This window comes from Nothobranchius furzeri, chromosome 14, assembly GCF_043380555.1.
Source record: "Nothobranchius furzeri strain GRZ-AD chromosome 14, NfurGRZ-RIMD1, whole genome shotgun sequence".
NCBI classification, from domain to species: Eukaryota; Metazoa; Chordata; class Actinopteri; order Cyprinodontiformes; family Nothobranchiidae; genus Nothobranchius; species Nothobranchius furzeri.
In genome coordinates this window covers 2,377,090-2,398,043 of record NC_091754.1, presented here as the reverse complement: position 1 = coordinate 2,398,043, position 20,954 = coordinate 2,377,090, and positions in this window count along the sequence as shown.

Genomic DNA, 20,954 nt, shown 5'->3' with positions numbered 1-20,954 from the left:
ACCCAACCGATTAGGTTCATCAGAGTTAATGGATAAATATAGCTGAGTATTGTCAGCATAACAGTGGAAGTTTATCCCATGCTGTCTAATGATTTTACCAGTTGGGAGCATATATATATAGTAAAAAGAATTGGTCCAAGCACTGAACCCTGTGGTACACCACAAGTAACCCTGGAGTATGAAGACGATTTGTCATGTACATTTACAAAATGAAATCTGTCAGACAGGTAGGATTTAAACCAGCCAGGAAGCAATTGAGGTGGTAGAGAGGTGGGGTGTGAAATGGGGTTTTCGGTTTTCGGTGGATAAAATGAAAATGATGGTGTTTACAAGGAGGGAGAAGTTGCCCGACATGACTTTGTTACTGTATGATAAAGGGAGAGAAATGGTTCGCAGGTTTAAATTCCTCCTTGAACCGTCACGTTATCGTGGTGGAGGAGTTTGAGTGCCCTAATGATCCTAGGAGCTATGTTGTCTGGGGCACTTAGTGCCCCTGGTAGGGTCTCCCATGACAAATTGGTCTTAGGTGAAGGGTGAGACAAAGAACGGTTCGAAGGATCTTTCATGGCGGTTAAAACGAAGAGTCGGAGTACCCGGCCCGGAGGGTTACCGGGGTCCCACCCTGGAGCCAGGCCTGGGGTTGGGGCCCGTGAGCGAGCACCTGGTGGCCGGGCTTTCGCCCATGGGGCCCGGCCGGGCCCAGCCCGAACCGGATACATGGGCTCGTCCAACTGTGGACCCACCACCCGCAGGAGGAACATGAAGGGTCCGGTGCAATGCGAATCGGGTGGCAGACCAAGGCGGGAGCCTTGGCGGTCCAATCCCCGGACAAGGAAACTAGTTTTTGGGACATGGAACGTCACCTCGCTGGCAGGGAAGGAGCCGGAGCTTGTGGCAGAGGTTGAGCGGTACCGGCTAGATATAGTCGGACTCACCTCGACACATTGCATTGGCTCTGGAACCCGAGACCTGGAGAGGGGTTGGACACTCTACTTTGCTGGAGTTTCTCCGGGTGAGAGGTGGAGGGCTGGGGTTGGCTTTTTGTTAGCCCCGAGACTCTCTGCCTGTGTGTTGGGGTTTACCCCGGGAGACAAGAGGGTAGCTTCCTTGCGCCTTCGGGTCGGGGAACGGGTCCTGACTGTTGTTTGTGCTTATGGGCCAAATATCAGTTCAGAGTACCCACCCTTTTTGGAGTCCCTGGGACGAGTGCTAGATAGTGCTCCATCAGGGGACTCCATTGTCCTGCTGGGGGACTTCAATGCTCACGTGGGCAATGACAGCTTGACCTGGAGGGGTGTGATTGGGAGGAACGGCCCACCTAATCTGAACTCGAGCGGTGTTTTGTTATTGGACTTCTGTGCAAGCCGCAGTTTGGCCATAACGAACACCATGTTCGAACATAAGGATGCCCACCGGTACACTTGGTACCAGGGCAGCCTAGGTCACAGGTCGATGATAGATTTTGTAGTCGTATCATCTGACCTGCGGCCGAATGTTTTGGACACCCGAGTGAAGAGAGGGGCGGAGCTGTCAACTGATCACCACCTGGTGGTGAGTTGGATCAGATGGCAAGGGAACATGCCGCGTAGACCTGGCAGACCCAAACACATAGTGAGGGTCTGCTGGGAACGCCTGGCAGAAGAACCTGTCAAGACGGTCTTCAACTCCCACCTCCGGCAGAGCTTTGACCACATCCCGAGAGCAGTGGGGGACATTGAGTCCGAGTGGGCCTTGTTCCACCCTGCGATTGTCGAGGCGGCTGTTGCTAGCTGTGGTCGTAAGGTGGCCGGTGCCAGTCGTGGTGGCAACCCCCGTACCCGCTGGTGGACACCAGAGGTTCGGGGAGCCGTCAGGCTGAAGAAGGAGGCCTACAGGGCGTGGCTGGTCTGTGGGTCTCCGGAGGCAGCAGACAGGTACCGGATAGCCAAGCGGAGTGCAGCAGTGGCAGTTGCCGAGGCAAAATCTCGGGCGTGGGAGGAGTTTGGTGAGGCCATGGAGAAAGACTATCGATCGGCTCCAAAGAGGTTCTGGCAAACTGTCCGGCGCCTCAGGAGAGGAAGGCAGCAACTCGCTCACACTGTTTACAGTGGGGATGGGGAGCTGCTGACGTCAACTGAGGCTATAGTCGGACGGTGGAAGGAATACTTTGAGGAGCTCCTCAATCCCACCAATGCGCATTCCGAGGAGGAACCAGAGCTGGGAGGCCTGGGGATGGACTGTCCGATCTCGGGGGCAGAAGTTGCTGAGGTAGTCAAACAACTACACAGCGGCGGAGCCCCGGGGGTGGATGAGGTTCGTCCTGGGTATCTCAAGGCTATGGATGTTGTAGGGCTGTCATGGTTGACACGTCTCTACAACATTGCGTGGTCATCGGTGGCAGTTCCTAGGGAGTGGCAGACCGGGGTGGTGGTCCCCATCTTTAAGAAGGGTGACCTGAGGGTGTGTTCCAACTATAGGGGGATCACACTCCTCAGCCTCCCTGGAAAGGTCTACTCCAAGGTACTGGAGAGGAGGGTCCGATCGATAGTTGAATCTCAGATAGAGGAGGAGCAATGTGGTTTTCGTCCTGGCCGTGGAACTGTGGACCAGCTCTATACCCTTGCAAGGGTGATGGAGGGGGCATGGGAGTTTGCACAACCAATCCACATGTGCTTTGTGGATTTGGAGAAGGCTTATGACTGTGTCCCCAGGGGCACCCTGTGGGGGACGCTCCAGGAGTATGGGGTGGGTGGCTTTCTGTTAAGGGCCATTCAGTCCCTTTACCAGAGGAGCGTGAGTTTGGTCCGCATAGCCGGTAGTAAGTCGGACCTGTTCCCAGTGAGGGTTGGACTCCGCCAGGGCTGCCCTTTGTCACCGGTTCTGTTCATCACTTTTATGGACAGAATTTCTAGACGCAGCCGTGGTGTGGAGTGTGTCGAGTTTGGTGGCAGGAGAATCTCGTCTCTGCTTTTTGCGGATGATGTGGTCCTCCTAGCTTCATCCAGCTCTGACCTTCAGCTCTTGCTGGGTAGGTTCGCGGCCGAATGTGAAGCGGCTGGGATGAGGATCAGCACCTCCAAATCTGAGACCATGGTTCTCGACCGGAAAAGGGTGGCTTGCCACCTCCGGGTCGGGGGAGAGGTCCTACCTCAAGTGGAGGAGTTTAAGTATCTCGGGGTCTTGTTCACGAGTGAGGGTAGGAGGGATCGGGAGATCGACAGGCGGATTGGTTCGGCGTCTGCAGTGATGCGGACGCTGAGCCGATCTGTTGTGGGGAAGAGGGAGCTGAGCCAGAAAGCCAGGCTCTCGATCTACCGGTCGATCTACGTCCCAATCCTCACCTATGGTCATGAGCTTTGGGTAATGACCGAAAGAACGAGATCGCGGATACAAGCGGCCGAAATGAGTTTCCTCCGTAGGGTGGCCGGGCTCAGCCTTAGAGATAGGGTGAGGAGCTCGGACATTCGGGAGGGACTCGGAGTAGAACCGCTGCTCCTCCGGATCGAAAGGAGCCAGTTGAGGTGGTTTGGGCATCTGGTCAGGATGCCTCCTGGACGCCTCCCCGGGGAGGTGTTTCGGGCATGTCCTGCCGGCAGAAGGCCCCCGGGTCGACCCAGGACACGTTGGAGAGGTTACATCTCCAATCTGGTCCGGGAACGCCTTGGGGTCCTGCCGGAGGAGCTGGTGGACAAGGCCGGGGAGAGGACGGCCTGGAGCTCCCTAGTTGGGATGCTGCCCCCGCGACCCGGACCCGGATAAGCGGAGGAAGACGAAGACGACGAAGACGAAGGTTTAAATTCTTGGAAATGGTGATGGATTCGAAATTGATGTGGGGTGACCATATAGATACGGTAGTAGAGAAGTGTCGGAGTGTGATTAATATAATGAGATGCCTTAGTGGTGTGAAATGGGGTGCCAGTCAAATGGCCTTGAAGACAATTTATGTGTCCATGATTAGCACGGTACTGGATTATGGGTGAATTGTGTACGGTGCAGCAGCAGAATCGCATTTGAAGAGGATTGATGGAATACAAAGTCAAGCACTGAGGGTGTGTTGCGGGGCAGTTAAAACGACCCCAGTTCCGGCATTACAAGTTTTAGTAGGGGAGATGCCGCTGGACTTGAGGAGGGAACAGTTGACTGTCAATTATTGGGTCAATCTGAAAGCTCAGAATGACTTACATCCGAACAAGGACTTAGTGGAGTTGGGTTGGGAAGGGGAAGAGGTAGTCAGGGGTTTTGGGGTGTTCAGTTAGAGGTATGCACGGGGGTTGGGTGTAGGGGGAATTGACGTTGGTGGTGTTGGGGGGGTGTTAGGTAGTCCGCCTTGGGGTTTGGGGGTCGTAAGGGTTGACTGGCACTTGCTGGAGATTAAGAACAAGTTGAGAGGTGTGATGAGTTGGGAAGTGGAGTATGTGAATGGTGGTTACGAACAGTATTTGAGGGTTTTTACGGATGGGTCTAAGGATCTTGGTCTTGGGAGTTCTGGGTTTGCGTTTGTGGTTCCAAGTTGTGGCTATAGCGAGAGTTACAGGACGCAAGGGTTATTGTCCATGTATACAGTGGAAATGTTGGCATTATTATGGGCACTGGAATGGGTAGGGAGGAATATGCATAAGAATACATTAATTTGCTCTGATTCTAGATCGGTGTTGCAGAGATTGGAGAGTAGGACTACAAGTTGTCCGGATATTTTGGACAGGATCCTGAGGCAGTATTCACAGATTGAACAGCAAGGAAGATCAGTGATCTGTTTGTGGGTGCCAGGACATGTGGGTATACAGGGTAATGAAGAAGCAGATGAGAGCGCGAAGGGGGCAAGGAGAAGGGAGAGTGTGGAGGTGGAAGTGAAGTTGGGGAAGAAAGAGGTGAAGGCTGTGGTGTGGGATAGGGTAATGGGTGAGTGGCAGAGGAGATGGAGAGACGAAAAGAGGGGGGGGGGGTTCTTTATGGGGTGGTGGACGATGTTCGTAACAGTCGTTTCTGTGTGGGGAAGTGTAGGAAAGTGCAATCGGTGTTGAATAGGGTTCTTTTGGGGTACACTTATTTGAATAGCACGCTTAGGTTGATGGGGAGGCACTCTACGTTTGTGTGAGCATTGTCTGGTGGAGGAGGATGTTAATCACGTTATTTTTAATTGTCCTTTGTATGGGGTCCAAAGGTTGTGGGTGATGGAGAGGTTGGGTAGGGAAGGCGGAGCACTGAATATGAGGACTTTGTTCATTAACATAGGCTTTCTTTGGGGATTCCTTAAAGATTCAGGTCTGAAAGATAGACTGTAAACTCTGATCCACACTCCGGAACAGTAGGAACGGTAATGCACCTTTCAGTTGGTTGCCGGCCACCGTAAAACTCTAAGAAGAAGAAGAAGAAGAACTCCACCGCCGGTCGATACTCTCACCAAGGGTAGCTTCCAGCCCAGTACATCTCCTGAATTCCTGTGAACTTGTCCTGTGAAATTCTGTGTATTTTTGTCTCTAGTTATCTCGCCTTGCATCTTTAACCATGTCTGGAGTTGTATTCAACATCCCGCCATTCAGGATCCTCTGGCCTCCACTCTCCATCGCCCGCCTGCCTGCCAACCTACACCCTGCACTCAAACTACCACCTCCTAGCCATCTCCGTCTCACCATCGTTCCTGTCGCCTCTCCTCTACTGGACTTCTCCCAGTTCACCACCGTTAAGACCTGGTCGACGACTGTAAGAACTATTTTCCCCAAAAGACTTATTCTCTTGGTTCTCTGGTTCTGACACGTATTTACAATTGTTTGTTCTCTCGTTTTAGATTCTATCCTTTATGATATGTGTTTTGACTTACCGGATCTTTTCATGTGGTTCTTCGTGTCCTGGGTTAAACAGCTTGCCCACAACATGACAGAATCGACCGGCCAAATGACTCTAACTGCTGAAGAACCACTTCCTGTCACCATTGCTAACACCTTGACACAGCACGAAAGATCCATCCGGTCAGTACTTGAACAATTATCTGCCACTAATCAACGCCATTTCCAGCTCGACAAATGACGCCAAATGACTGAAAAGTTAACTTCTACGCCGTCTCCTCCCGCTGCTTCCGGAGCTTTGTCTCCACCATTGCTTCCGGTTCCACTGCCTGGGGTTAGTTTCTGGGTCGCCGAGTCTCCACTACCTGAAACATTCTCTGGCGAACCAGGTAAATGCCGCTGTTTTTTGCTTCTCTGTCCATTAGCCTTTGAAAGATCACCAGACACCTTCATTAATGATTCGGTTAAGATTTCATACATAGTCGGCTTACTTCGGGGTAGGGCTCTGCCATGGGCCGAGGCTAAGAGCCGTCAGGCTAGCTTCCTGCGAGGTTCGCTCTCGGCTTTTCTAGCCGAATTCAAACAGCTTTTTGATCAGACGGAGTCTCCTGCAGAAATTGAAAAACAGATATGGAATCTCCAGCAGGGTAAACTATCAGTCCCCGATTTCGCCATAGAATTCTGCACTTTAGCTTCCATCAACCCTAGGTTAGGCTTCTTTAAAAGCCGCTTTCTCTCAAGCCTTGACTGATAGAATAAAAGATCAACTTGTGTTTTGCCAGGAACCTGAACCTCGAGTCCCTTACCAATCTCGCCTCTAACATAGAGAGGCGTCTCAAGGAGAGACACAAGACCCCGGCGTTCAGACCACCACCAACCACTGCTCTGCAGCAACACACCCACCACACACATCAACAACATCTCCTTCCGTCAGGATCCGATGGACCCACGCAAATTGGACGAGCACAACTAACTCCAGAGGAAAAATTGAGACGTCGTTCTATGGGTCTCTGCCTCTATTGTGGTCAGCCAGGTCACCTTATCCAAAACTGTCAGGTGTGGCCAAAAGCCACAGCCCACCAGTAGGTCCGGGATTACTGGTGGGCGGAATTCCAAGTGCTCAAAACTCTCGGTGCAATTTTACCTGTACAATTTCCTTCCTCCAACAAACATTTCCAACCAAGGTGCTTGTGGACTTTGGGTGTGAGAAGAACATTTAGGACCAGGCGGTGGTGCAGCAGCTTGACATTCCCACTACTCCTCTTTCCACACCCACTCGCGCCTCTTCACTAGATGGCAGTGCTCTCACAACCATAACCCATCGCACCGTTCCTATAAACCTATTAATCTCTGGTAATCATCACGAAACTCTAAGCTTTTATGCATTTCCTTCTCCACAGTCCCCAGTTGTCCTAAGATATGAACGGCTGGCTTCACATAACCCCCACATTGACTGAAGGACCGGATTGGTGTCAGTTTGGAGTCCGTTTTGTCTTTCCCACTGTCTCCTCTCAGCTCCCCTTCCTGTCCAGACCGCCGAGAATCCTACTCAGGAGCCACCTGATTGGACTGGAGTCGCCTCCAAGTACCACAACCTGCAACAAGTCTTCAGCAAGGACTGTGCATCCTCTGCCTCCTCATCGTCCTTATGACTGCGGAATTGACCTTGTCGCCGATGCCACTCTACCAACAAGTAAACTGTACAATCTTTCAAAACCAGAGCAAGAGTGCATGTCAAAATACATTTCTGAGTCCCTGTCTTCAGGAATCATATGGCCGTTTACGTCCCCCCCGGGTGCTGGATTCTTTTTTGTGTCCAAAAAAGATGGTTCGCTACGCCCATGTATCGACTACAGAGGATTAAACCAAATCACCATAAAGAACAAGTATCATCTGCCCCTGCATTCCTCAACTTTTGAACCACTTAACGACGCATCCATCTTCAACAAACTAGACCTGTGTAATGCACACCACCTGGTAAGGATTCGTGAGGGTGACGAGTGGAAAACGACCTTCAAGACACCACTGGGTCACTTCGAATACCTGGTCATGCCATTTGGACTCACCAACGCTCCTGCAGTCTTCCAATCCCTGGTCAACTCCATGCTAGGTGACTATATTAACAAGTTCGTTACAGTTTACCTGGACGATATTCTTATATGTTCCAGAACCCTTGCAGAACACCGCCAACACGTCCGAGCTGTGCTCCAACGTCTACTCGAGAACCGGTTATACGTTAAGGCCGAGAAATGTGAGTTCCACGCACCCTCCGTCAAGTTTCTGGGATTTGTTTTGGAAAGTGGTTGGCTGAAGACGGACCCGGACAAGGTTGATGCAGTTCGGACATGGCCAACTCCTTCTACATGTAAGCAACTGCAACGATTTTTGGGTTTAGCTAATTTTTACCGCTGCTTCATTAGGAACTACAGTCGGATCGCCGCACCCCTTAAACAGCTCACTTCAATCAAGAGACCTTTTTGTGGTCCCAGGAGGGCGACCAGGCATTCCGCTCCCTCAAGAACAGTTTCACTCAAGCACCCATACTCACACACCCTGACACCTCATCTCAGTTCACCCTGGAAGTTGACGCCTCAGACACTGGGGTAGGGGCTGTTCTCACTTAGGTCTCTCCAGCAGATCATTGCCTCCATCCCTGCACCTTCTTTTCCCGTTGTCTCACTCCAGCCGAACAAAACTATGACGTGGGTGACTGTGAGTTGTTGGCCATAAAGCTGGCATCGGAGGAATGGCGTCATTGGTTGGAGGGAGCAGAACACCCCATAATCATATAGACCGACCATAAAAACACTGCTTACCTTAAAGATGCTAAGAGACTGAACCCCCGTCAATCTCGCTGGTCATTATTCTTTTCCCGCTTCAATTTGACCATTTCTTTCAGACCCGGCTCAAGGAACATCCAACCTGATGCCCTTTCTCGCCAATACGCTTCGGATAGAGAAATGGAACCTACCCCCATCCTACCTGCCTCCTGCGTAGTCGGCTCCATCTCCTGGGACATAACCAACAAGGTTCTGGAGGCCCGACGACAGGAACCAGATCCAGGTACCAGTCCACCACACTAAATCTATGTTCCTTCCAGCACCCATGGGGCTCTGATACATTGGGCACATACGGCAAGGTTTTCTATCCATCCTGGCCTTGGCAGAACAACGACCCTCATCAGAAGGACCTTTTGGTGGCCATCCATGTATAAAGATGTCAAGGAATACATCAGCGCCTGCCAGATATGTGCCAGATTTAAAAGCAATAATCAGTCTCCCCAAGGTCTTCTCCAGCCCCTGCCGGTTCCTCCTCGTCCATGGTCACATGACCCTGGATTTTGTAACTGGTCTACCCACATCCCGAGGTTTCACTGTCATTCTCACCATTGTCGATCGTTTCTCTAAGGCCTGCCATCTGGTTCCACTAAAATCACTCCCTTTCTCTGCTGACACTGCGGAACTGCTCGTGAAGCTACATGGTATTCCAACCGAGATCCTGTCGGACCGAGGTCCTTAGTTCATGTCCCGTGTCTGGACAGAATTTGCTGATCACCTGGGGGCTTGGGTCTCTCTCACATCTGGGTTTCACCCGCAGACTAACGGTCAAGTGGAATGCATGAACCAGGAACTGGAGGCCATGCTGTGCTGTATCTGTGCCTCGGACCCCGCTGGATGGAGTTTGCAACTGTCATGGGTGGAGTATGCTCATAACTCACACACCTCCACCTCTACAGGTCAGTCTCCATTTGAGATTTCCCTAGGGTATCAACCTCCTCTGTTTCCCTCAGACTCTGCTACCTCCACCACGGTTCCCCAGTTCCTCCGCCGGGCCAGGCGTACCTGGAACAAGACTCGGGCAGCCCTTCAACGCACAGCTGATTGCAACCACAGGCTCGTGGATCGCCACAGGCGTCTGGTTCCTACCTACACTCCTGGCCAAATGGTTTGGCTTTCCTCCTGGGACATCAGGATTTGGGACTCCAACAGGAAGTTCTCTCCCCGCTACCTCGGTCCATTCCCCATTGCAGCTGTTCTGGGACCCGTCTCTGTACGTCTGTCCTTACCTTACTCAATGAAGGTACACCCCGTCTTTCATGTTTCACTACTCAAGCCTGTGGTCTCCAGTCCCCTATGTCCTCCTGCTGATGGGGGCCTCGGCTACAAGGTTCACCGCATCCTGGATGTCCGGCCATGGGGTCGTGGTTACCAGTACCTGGTGGACTGGGAGGGTTATGGTCCTGAGCACCGGCAGTGGATTCCTGGATCGAGGACGCTTTTGTCATCCGGGACTTCAAGGCTTCTCGTTCTGCCTCCTCCTCTGCTAGGCCGCCAGTTGGCGTCCCTTGGGGGGGTACTGTCACAGTCTGCCTGAAACATTCCAAGGAAACCAGGCAGTTTCCAGTTTTCTGTTTTCAGGTGAGCGTGGCAACAAGCTCCAGCTGATCCTGATCTCACTAATCAGAGGGCCAGGGGATTTAAGGAGCGGTGTGACACAACTCCACCGCTGGTCGATACTCTCACCAAGGGTAGCTTCCAGCCCAGTACATCTCCTGAATGCCTGTGAACTTGTCCTGTGAAATTCTGTGTTTTTCTCTCTAGTTATCTCGCCTTGCATCTTTAACCATGTCTGGAGTTGTATTCAACATCCCGCCATTCAGGATCCTCTGGCCTCCACTCTCCATCGCCCACCTGCCTGCCAACCTACACCCTGCACTCAAACTACCACCTCCTAGCCATCTCCGTCTCACCATCGTTCCTGTCGCCTCTCCTCTACTGGACTTCTCCCAGTTCACCACCGTTAAGACCTGGTCGACGACCGTAAGAACTATTTTCCCCAAAAGACTTATTCTCTTGGTTCTCTGGTTCTGGCACGTATTTACAATTGTTAGTTCTCTCGTTTTAGATTCCAGTTCCTTCCTTTTCCTGTTTCTTGGAGCAGCGTCTTTAGTTTTCCATTATCCTCATTTAATAAATATTTTATCTATTTTTACTTACCTGATCTTTTCGTGTTCGTGTCCTGGGTTAAACAGCTTGCCCACAACATGACAAAAACAGTCTGAATGAATTAAAACCGTTCAAAGAAATAAAGCCATCTTGTCTACACCTGGGCAGGTGAAATGGCTCATGAGGACATTCATAGTTGATGTGGTTCATAACTGCTGATTTAAGCCCTCTAGTGGTGAAAATTCAATCATTTAATGGCACTTACAAGTATGATTACTGTCCACAGCGGAAACGCAGGTGAGAATGTTTTGTGTGTGTTTTAGCAGAATATCACATAAACCCCGGGATAGATTTTAAAAGAAACTCTAAAAAAATAACAAGTGGAATAATCCAAACACAAAACTGGCTCTAACTCAGTACTTGAGCAGAAATGTGGTGCATTTAAATGATCTGGTGATCAAATTCACCTGAAACAGCTCATGGTGATTTGTGTTTGAAATTAGAATTACACCAATTCCTCAAAGGAATGCAGGATCTTTAATTTACTGAATAAAATTCATATTAGTTAACTACAAAAATAAGACAGAATAATTCTACAGTTTAATGGAGTTTAAGTATCTCACTGTCTTGAGGAGTTGGGGAAGCATGAGATCAATAGGCTGGTGTTGCGTCTGCAGTGATGCAGGAATTGTACCGGTCTGTCGTGGCGAAGAGAGCTGAGCCAGAAGACAAAGCTCTCAATTTATTGGTCGATCTACGTTCCTACCCTCACCTATGATCACGAGCTTTAGGTAGTGACTGACATAACGAGTTAATGAACACAAACGGCCGAAATGAGTTTTGAATGAGCTTCTCACCCCATCTCCAAGAGATGGGGTGAGAAGCTCGGTCATGCTGGAGGGGTTTGGAGTAGATCTGCTGCTCCTCCACATAGACAGGAGCCAGTTGAGTTGGCTCGAGCAGTTAAGATGCCTCCCTGGTGAAGTTTTCCAGACATGTCCAACTTTAGAAGACTTAAAGGGAGACCCAAGACACGCTGGAGGCACTATGCCACTCAACTGGCCAGCGAACGCCGTAGGATTCCCCCGGAGGAGCTGGCCCAAGTGGCTGGAGAGAGGGAAGTCTGGGTCTCCCTGCTTAGGCTGCTGTCCCCGTGACCTGACCTCGGATGAGCAGCCGAAGATGAATGGATGGATCTACGGTCTTTTCAAATAGTTCTTTGAATAAAATCCCTCTCACATAAAAACGTTTCAGCAACTTTGATCTCTGCAGTTTCCTTCCAGAATGAGTCGTTTCAGGGCTCTGTCACTTTAAGACAACAAGCTGCTGCTGGCCACGCCCACCCATCTCCTGACCAGCTGCTGTAGGCTGAGAAGCTCAGATATCCGAGAGGGGCTCAGTGTAAAACCGCTGCTCCTCCAGCCTGGAGAGGTGAGAGGTGGTTCCAAGTAAATTTCATAAAAGTGTGCCGTTGTCTTTTTCTGTATTGCTCGACGAGAGCCCGTGTGCCTTTGTGCTAGTTACGTTCTGATTAGTTCTTCCCACTGTGTGACGTGAATCCTGGTTATTAAAAACCCTGAACCTGAACCAAGGCTCGTTACTCATGCGATTGGGTCACTGCCTGAACCCCTCTGTGACAGCAAAAAGTGAGTTATATTAAGACGTCCCTTTGATTAGTCCTCCATGAACACCGCTGAGAAGCCGTGGATTTTGCAAGATGGTCGCCACTTCTCTCTCAAGGGTGCTTCTGTAGAACTAAAGCAAAACATGCGGTTGCTTTGAAACAACAAATATTACAAAATAATTTTTTTTGAACATTTATAAATGATTGCAGAAAGAAAATATCAATTTTTCACAATATATGAAACCGAATCAGCGCGAACGACTAGCACAACTGTTTTTGCAGAAGCTCCTAATACAAACACGAGGCTAAACACAGCACAGCTTTTCAAACATGAGTCAGAACTGGACAGGCAGAACATCTGGAATGAGTGGAAAAGGCAGTAAAGTGCTACTGGCTCTTCATGCACAGAAATCTGAGTAAACCACCTGATGCTCTGTGCAATGATCTGTTTACACACTTCTCTGTGTGGATGATCCAAGTTTCGTCCTAATAGCTATTCTTTAATTACTTTAGCACATTTGTGCAGCTGGCCAAAGCCTCATCACCCATTTGGAGTTACTTTAACCTCCAATTAAAGATGTGTGGTGCTGAGCACATCTGGGAGGATGAGACCTTGTTTTTTCTCCGGCACACCAGTGGCTGGGTAATAACAGAGCTAAACTGATAACGACTGACACTGCAGGAAGATGAGCGGAGACACTGCAGACCAGAATGTCACTGTGGGCAGAAGGCAGATAAAAATGATTTTTTCTTACTTTGTGGGGATGAGACGGCTGTCTTGTGGGCTGCACATCATTTTAACCACAAAGGCTCCACCTCTCCTCTCCCCTGCCCTGACTAAGGGCACCGGGTGTCACATAGCTGTGAACTAAAAGTGAGCCGAGCAGTCTGAGTCACTGGCGCATCTCCAGCCACAGAGGAACCATAAACAGAGCACACACAACTTTACTGTCACTCCTTCATGGAATCCCCAGAAGTCCACGGGACGGTCAATATTGTCTCCGTTTGACCTCGGCCACCCGAAGAGCTCGAGATGTGTCCTCCTTCTTCCTCGCTGCATTGTCCTAAATCTTCTTGATTTATGAAGATTGCTACAAGTCAACAAACAGGGGTCTTCATGCTGCTACGCACCGAACTCAGTGTTTGACTGAAAGCAGCGGAATGTGTTTATTTGAGCGGGGTGGGTTTTGTTTGCTTTTCGACTCTTGTCTCAGCGTTAGTTCCACCACCGACAGTGACTCACTGCTGTTTATTTGGACACGAGCCAAGACTTTTGACCTCTCCAAATGTGGGGCTAATCCTGGTCAGAGCTACTGTGGGACCCTGGATGCTAGTTATTCCTCCCTGTGGATTTGATATTGCAAAGTTTTAAACAGAGACAACTACTTACAGGTCTTTCTGCGAGCTCTTATTTAGATAGTTTTGTTTGCAGCGTGAAGAAAAGAGTTATCAAACCAAACTGAAGGTTCCAAAACACGCATCTCAAGCAAGTCAGAGAGTAGACTGCGTCTTCAGTCAGCTTTGTCATCATCCCTCATGGAACTAGCTCAGATCAGTGCACATCAATCCATAGTGTCACAAACCCAGTGAATGTCCAGACATCGGGTTGATTTTATCTCTAAGACAACAACGTAGGAAGGTGAGTTTTGTCTGTTTTTGAACGTACGTGTAGATTTGTACTTTAGTAGACCAGGGATGTCCAACGTGAGGCTTGTGGGCCAATTTGCAGCTTCAGTTTACATTTCAAAGATGGTAGAAGTCGAGTCCAGAAGCATATTGATGCAGACGAAAGAAACTCCGAAACTCCTTTCTGCAGAATAAAAACTAAAATACCAGATAGTTTTAATGCTTTATTCTCATTATTCTGCAGTGTGTAATAAAATGATATGAAAGCATCATAAACATGCTATAGTATGACTTTTACAACATATCATGTCCTTCCTTAGTTCTAGTAGTGGGCTTCTCTTCATCTACCTCTTCATTCTCTATCCACTCCCACTCATGTGCTTCAGCTACAGTATGACTTTTAATTTCCATCCATCTATCTATCTATCTATCTATCTATCTATCTATCTATCTATCTATCTGTCTGTCTGTCTGTCTGTCTGTCTGTCTGTCTGTCTGTCTGTCTGTCTGTCTGTCTGTCTGTCTGTCTGTCTATCTATCTATCTATCTGTCTGTCTATGTCTGTCTGTCTGTCTGTCTGTCTGTCTGTCTGTCTGTCTGTCTGTCTGTCTGTCTGTCTATCTATCTATCTATCTATCTGTCTGTCTATGTCTGTCTGTCTGTCTGTCTGTCTGTCTGTCTGTCTGTCTATCTATCTATCTGTCTGTCTATGTCTGTCTGTCTGTCTGTCTGTCTGTCTGTCTGTCTGTCTGTCTATCTATCTGTCTGTCTGTCTATCTATCTATCTATCTATCTGTCTGTCTATGTCTGTCTGTCTGTCTGTCTGTCTGTCTGTCTGTCTGTCTGTCTGTCTGTCTGTCTATCTATCTATCTATCTATCTGTCTGTCTATGTCTGTCTGTCTGTCTGTCTGTCTGTCTGTCTGTCTATCTATCTATCTATCTATCTGTCTGTCTATGTCTGTCTGTCTGTCTGTCTGTCTGTCTGTCTGTCTGTCTGTCTGTCTGTCTGTCTGTCTGTCTGTCCGTACGTTCGTTCATTCATTCATTCATTTTCCTCTGCTTAGCCAGGGGCAGCAGCCTAAGTTATGTAGACCTGACTGTCATCTGCGTAACTGTTGTAAGAGGTTTTTTGTTTTTACATCAATGTTTATGGTTTTTTGCATTGGAATCACAGGATTGCGTGGCAAGAAAAAGCACATTTTCCCTATTTTTCTATTGTTTTTTTTTTTTTTTTTTTTTACAATTGCAGGAGTATTTAGAGATGGATCATTCTTGCTGTGTTGTTGATCGATCGGCCTGTGGTGGGCTTGATAAAAAGTTTTGTTGGAATTTCCTCCATAAACGACAGAAAAAGACAAAAGAAATCATTACAGATGACCCGTATTCTCTGCAGAAAGCCTGGATCCTTGCAGCAACGGACAGTTTGTGAGGCTTATTTTGTTCAAGGTAAGTCCTTGTGACCAAGTATTGATAATGTTTCCTATATAAGGAACCCAGCAAATTGCATCGAGTCACTCACTAGTGTCAGTGTCTTCACAGCAATCCTCATACTAAGCAGTCATGTACTGACAGTGAAGAGGAAAACTTCCTTTTACCAGAAACAAACCTCCAGAGGATCCTGGCTCAAAATAAGCAGCCATCAGCCACGACTCACTGGGGATTGAGAAGATTATAGCATCCATCCATCCATCCATCTGCTTCTGCTTATCCGGAGTCGGGTCGCAGAGGCAGTAGTCCCAAGTCGAGAGGCCCAGACGTCCCTCTCCCCAGCCACTTGGGCCAGCTCCTCTGGGGAAATTCCCAGAAGTTCCCTGGCCAGGTGAGACACATAGCCCCTCCAACGTGTCCTGGGTTTGATGTTTTATTGCATTTTCATCACACCTGCTATAGTATAATGTTTTCATGTTTTATAATCACACATGCTATATGTATGGCAGTTTCATCAATTTTCATCACACATGCTATATTATGACCTGCAATGGACTGGCGCTCTGTCCAGGGTGTACCCCGTCTGATTGCCCATTGCCCGCTGGAGAAAGCCACCAGCCAGCCCCCCCACCCCCCGTGACCCTATGTGGACAAAGCGAGTTCAGCCAATGGATGGATGCTACAGTCTGACGTTTCATTGCATTTTCATCACACATTCTATTGTATGATGTTTTCATGCTCCTTCAGCAAATATGCTATAGTATGACTTTTTATGCATTTTCATCACACATGCTGTATTACAGTTTTTCTCAGTTGCTTTGGTGCATTTCTCACAACAGAATTGATCTCTGCACCACTACTAAGGCTCTTCTCAAAACTATTAGTGCAAACTGCAAAACATGGTGGATAACTTGCAAAAGTGAGTCACTTCATGAAAAAGAAAAGTCAGTTGTTCAAAATAAGTAGTCAATGCTTCAAAAGCAAGTCCCTTAATCAAAACAGATGATATATTCATCAAAAGCAAGTACTTATATCAATCAAAGTGTCAGGGCTCTCACAATTACAAGTCATTACACCAGCACCTTTGGTCACAAAATCAAATGGTTTGAACATGCTCTCTGTGACGGATTTCTTTGTAGGTGCTTCCCAACGACATGTCAAGTCTGGACAGCATGCATGGCGTGTTGAAAACCATCAACTGTAAAGGAAAATCAAGACATTTCATATGCACCCTTGATAATATTTAATTGAAACTGTTCACAGCATTGTGCAACTGGGGAAATACAGTAAAACAAACATTTTACAGCAATCATGAACTCACTTAGACAGTAAACCTTACTGCAGTAGTTATGAAACAAAAAAAAAACTGAACAGACACTGCTGCATATCTATCATTGATATCTAGACGCCTTCTCCCGTCTGTCTGCCCACATATTTTCATCAACATCACAGGGAATGCCAGCTCTATCGATGCATCGGGGAAAGTATCTCCTGGAGTGTCGAATCCACCCTCTGCAGGATGTGATGTCATCACAAGCTGCATCCATAGCTGCTAGCAGGGTAATTTGGGTATGTGGATGCCTGTCATATACCTTCCACCTCCAGGAAGAGAAAAACTCCTCAATTGGATTTAGGAATGGAGTGTAAGGAGGAAGAAACTCCATAAGCATCCTGCCGTGTGCTGCAAACCACTGCCTGACTACAGCAGAGTGATGGTTATCCCAAACCACTACATACATTGTCCGATTGTCGCCAGGACACACACCAATTTTCATTAGTGTGAGATAAGGTTCACCTGAGAAAAGTAATTTATGGAGATTTCCATGGAAACTCTTAAAAAATAGGGTTTTCAAAATGGGTGTATACAAAGTGTTCGACAAGATGTTCAACAATTTTGAGTGCAATGGCACGAGCAATGAAATGAAGACTATTAGTTGTAAGGACAATGACTATTCAGCCGGTACAAGTATAAATAATTGTGACATTCATGATAAAAGCAAGGAGATAGTGATGAATAGCAAGCCAAAAGTGACCATTCTTTAGACATTTGTACTTACTCAACTGCCTAATGTCCAAAGGCATTTGCCTTTTGTCGAAATGAACATGAAGCCGCCACTAGGTTGTGCCAAAACGACTACATGTTGTGGAGGTTGAACTAACTGTTGTGCAAAGTTTAGTTTTGTTGTGAGAAATGCACCAAAGCAACTGAGAAAAACTGTATAAAGTTTTCATGCTCCTTCAACACACATGCCATAGTATGATGTTTTTATATATTTTCATCACACATGCTGTATAGTATGATGTTTTCATGCTTTTTATTCACACATGCAACAATATGGCCTGTGATGGACTGGCACTCTGTCCAGGGTGTACCCCACCTGATTGCCCATTGACCATGGAGATAGGTCAAGGTCGATTTTATTTACAGAGCGCATTTACAGCAGCAAAGCTACACCAAAGTGCTGTACAAGGTAAAACAAACCAAGGTACAACAAATCAACAATAAAAACCTAAAATAAGATGAGCACACAACAGTCACAATCTGTGATAAAAACTGTTAAAAACTATTAAGATGCTCAAGTCAACCTGCATTAAAAGCCAAATAAAAAAACTGCGTCTTAAGAAGGGATTTAAAATGCTCTAGATTCTGTGTGGTCCTGATGTTGAGAGGTAGCTTGTTCCACAGTTTGGGCCCAACCACAGAGAACGCTCTGTCGCCGCGAGTCTTGTGGCGGGTTTTTGGAACTGTTAAAAGAGCTTGAGAGCTGGACCTCATGGTTCTGGCAGGGACGTAAGCGGACAGCAGCTCAGAGATGTAAACTGGGGCCAGGCCATGAAGGGATTTAAAAACAAAAAGTTAAATTTTGAAACGGATCCTGTAAGAGAGCCAATGGAGAGAGGTCAGAACCGGGGTTATGTGATCCCACTTGCTGGTTCCAGTCAGCAAGCGGGCCGCTGCATTTTGGACCAGCTGAAGTCGGTGTGGGGAGGACTGCTCCAGGCCAGAATACAGGGAGTTGCAGTCGTCCAATCGACAGGACATGAACAGGTGGATGACATGTTCGAGGACATTAGCAGGAAGGTATGGCTTCACCTTTGCTATCTGCCTTAAATGATAAAAACCTGATTGGACCACTGCACTCACCTGTCTGTAAAGATTAAAACAACCGTCTAGAAACACACCGAGGTTTTTAACACAGGGTTTTAGAAAACCAGAACAAGGACCAAGAGGACCAACAGCGTTGTTTAAAAGATTTGGACTGCCAAATAGTAAAATTTCAGTTTGTTGATTGTTGAGCTTAAGAAAATTAAGCTTAAAACATCCATTGCTTGACGCTTTTTAAGCATTCCAGTAATGAGCCACTTGACCTGGCATCACTAAGTGGCAAATAGATCTGAAAGTCATCAGCAAAACAGTGAAAAGTCATTTTATACTTCTCAAAAATGAAGCCTAAGGGGAGTATATACAAAGAAAAAAGTGCTGGACCCAAAATGGAGCCCTGAGGCACCCCACATGTCAGAGGTGCTGTTTTCGAGGTAAAAGGTCCCAGATTAACGGAAAATGGCCTCTTGTGAAGGTAGGATTTAAACCACTGGAGAACAACACCTCAGAGAAGAACGCATGACTCTAGGTGGGACAACAAGATGCCGTGATCAACGGTGTCAAAAGCAGCCGGCAGATCAAATAAAACCAAAGCTGCTGACTGGCCCAAATCAGCTATTGAAAGGAGGTCATTAAAAACTCTTAAAAGAGCACTTTCAGTGCTATGACGGGGCTTAAAACCTGACTGAAATTTTTTCTGAAATGTTGTTAAGGGACAAGTAGTCCTGGAGCTGAGTAAACAATGTCTTCAATAACCTTAGACAGAAAAGTCAGTTTTGTCAAGATTTGGCTTTTTGAGAAGAGGCTGAACAATGGCCTGCTTAAAACACGGGGAACACAACCTGAAAAAAGGGAAGTATTAATTAACTTAAGGATGAAGGAACCAACACTGTCAAACGCTTTTTTTTAGCATAAAAGATGGAAGACAGTCCAAGGGGCAATAAGAAGATCTTAAGTGATGAACAATATCTGATAATTCCTCTAAAGAGACAAGTTCAAATTGGCACCAGGAGGAAAGGCAGAGATAGGCACCAGCCCCCCCCCCCCCCCCCCCTCCCCCCAAATATTGGTTCAGCCAATCGATGGATGCCATAGTATAACGTTTTCATGCTCCTTCAACACATATGCTATAGTATGACTTTTTAATGCATTGTCATCACCCAAGCTATATTATGTTTTCATGCATTTTCAACACACATGGTATAGTATAATGTTTTATTACATTTTCATCACACATGCCATAGTATCATGTTTTCATCATTTTTCATCACACAATCTATAGTATGACATTTATCCATTTTTATATGCTATAGCATGTGTGATGAAAATGCATGAAAACGTCATATTATAGCATGTGTGATGAACATGCATAATAAAGTCATATAATGAGTTAATTTACATGTTATTTAATAAGCCATAAGACATAAGTTTCCACAGTAAATATGAAATCAACCTTATGGATCTGTGGGTACTTTTAACCAGAAGATTGGAACTTTTTATTGCAGGGATTAGATAACCACTTCGTATTAATTCAGAGACAACAGAAGAGAGAGTCAAGTTTTTAAAGTGTAAAGATTTATTACTAAACAAATTAAACTAGACTAACTTAAACACTAAATGTATGGTGTAACTAAGGTGAATGAGACGGAGAATTGTGTAGTGTGGAATGTTGCTCAGAACCAGCAAATCCGAAGAAACCATTAGTTCTGGTGGGAAGTGAAGGTGATGTCTTTGCGCTAAGCTTTGATTAGGAGATTCGCCTTGGGCTTCCTGACAGGGTTGCGGAAGGCACTTTATAAATAAAGCTTTGATTGATTGATTGATTCATAAACACATTCAACGCCATTCCGTTGGCCTACATACCCTTCTGGAAGTCCCCGTTAGATCAGGAATGTCGAGGTCCAGCTTGACCCTCTCTGGAACCGAAGCCGCAGATAGGAAAAGCAACGGTTGCCGACCAGACCAGTCTTTGAGATACTTCCGGGTCACAACAATTTGGTTGGCATCTAGTGAGACCCAAAACTGGGTCATGATGGTTCCGCTTTTATTCTGAAAGGAACCGTTGCCGCAGTTGGAACAGCAACAGATTTTATCCAGCTTGTTGTGGGTTCTTTTGGCTGAAGAGGAAAGTTATGGATTGGCCATTGGCCACTCATAGTTTTATACTTCGGATGTTTTGGTTTATGGTCGAATGAAAAGATGACAGATTTACCAAACACCACCAAAACCACGCCTCCGTCAGATCTGGCAGATTTTGATTGGATCAGTAAAAGCAGTGTGTCGTCTCTTAACGTTATGTGAGATCAGTCCTAGTGGAAACATTTAAAGTCATATTACTTATTATATTCAACAGGATTATAATAAAGTAATTAATATTTTGATTTCACAGATTGGTCACATCTTATTATTGACTAACACTTTGTTTGATTAGCTTTATTAAAAGGAGAGAGTCCTTTCTTCATTC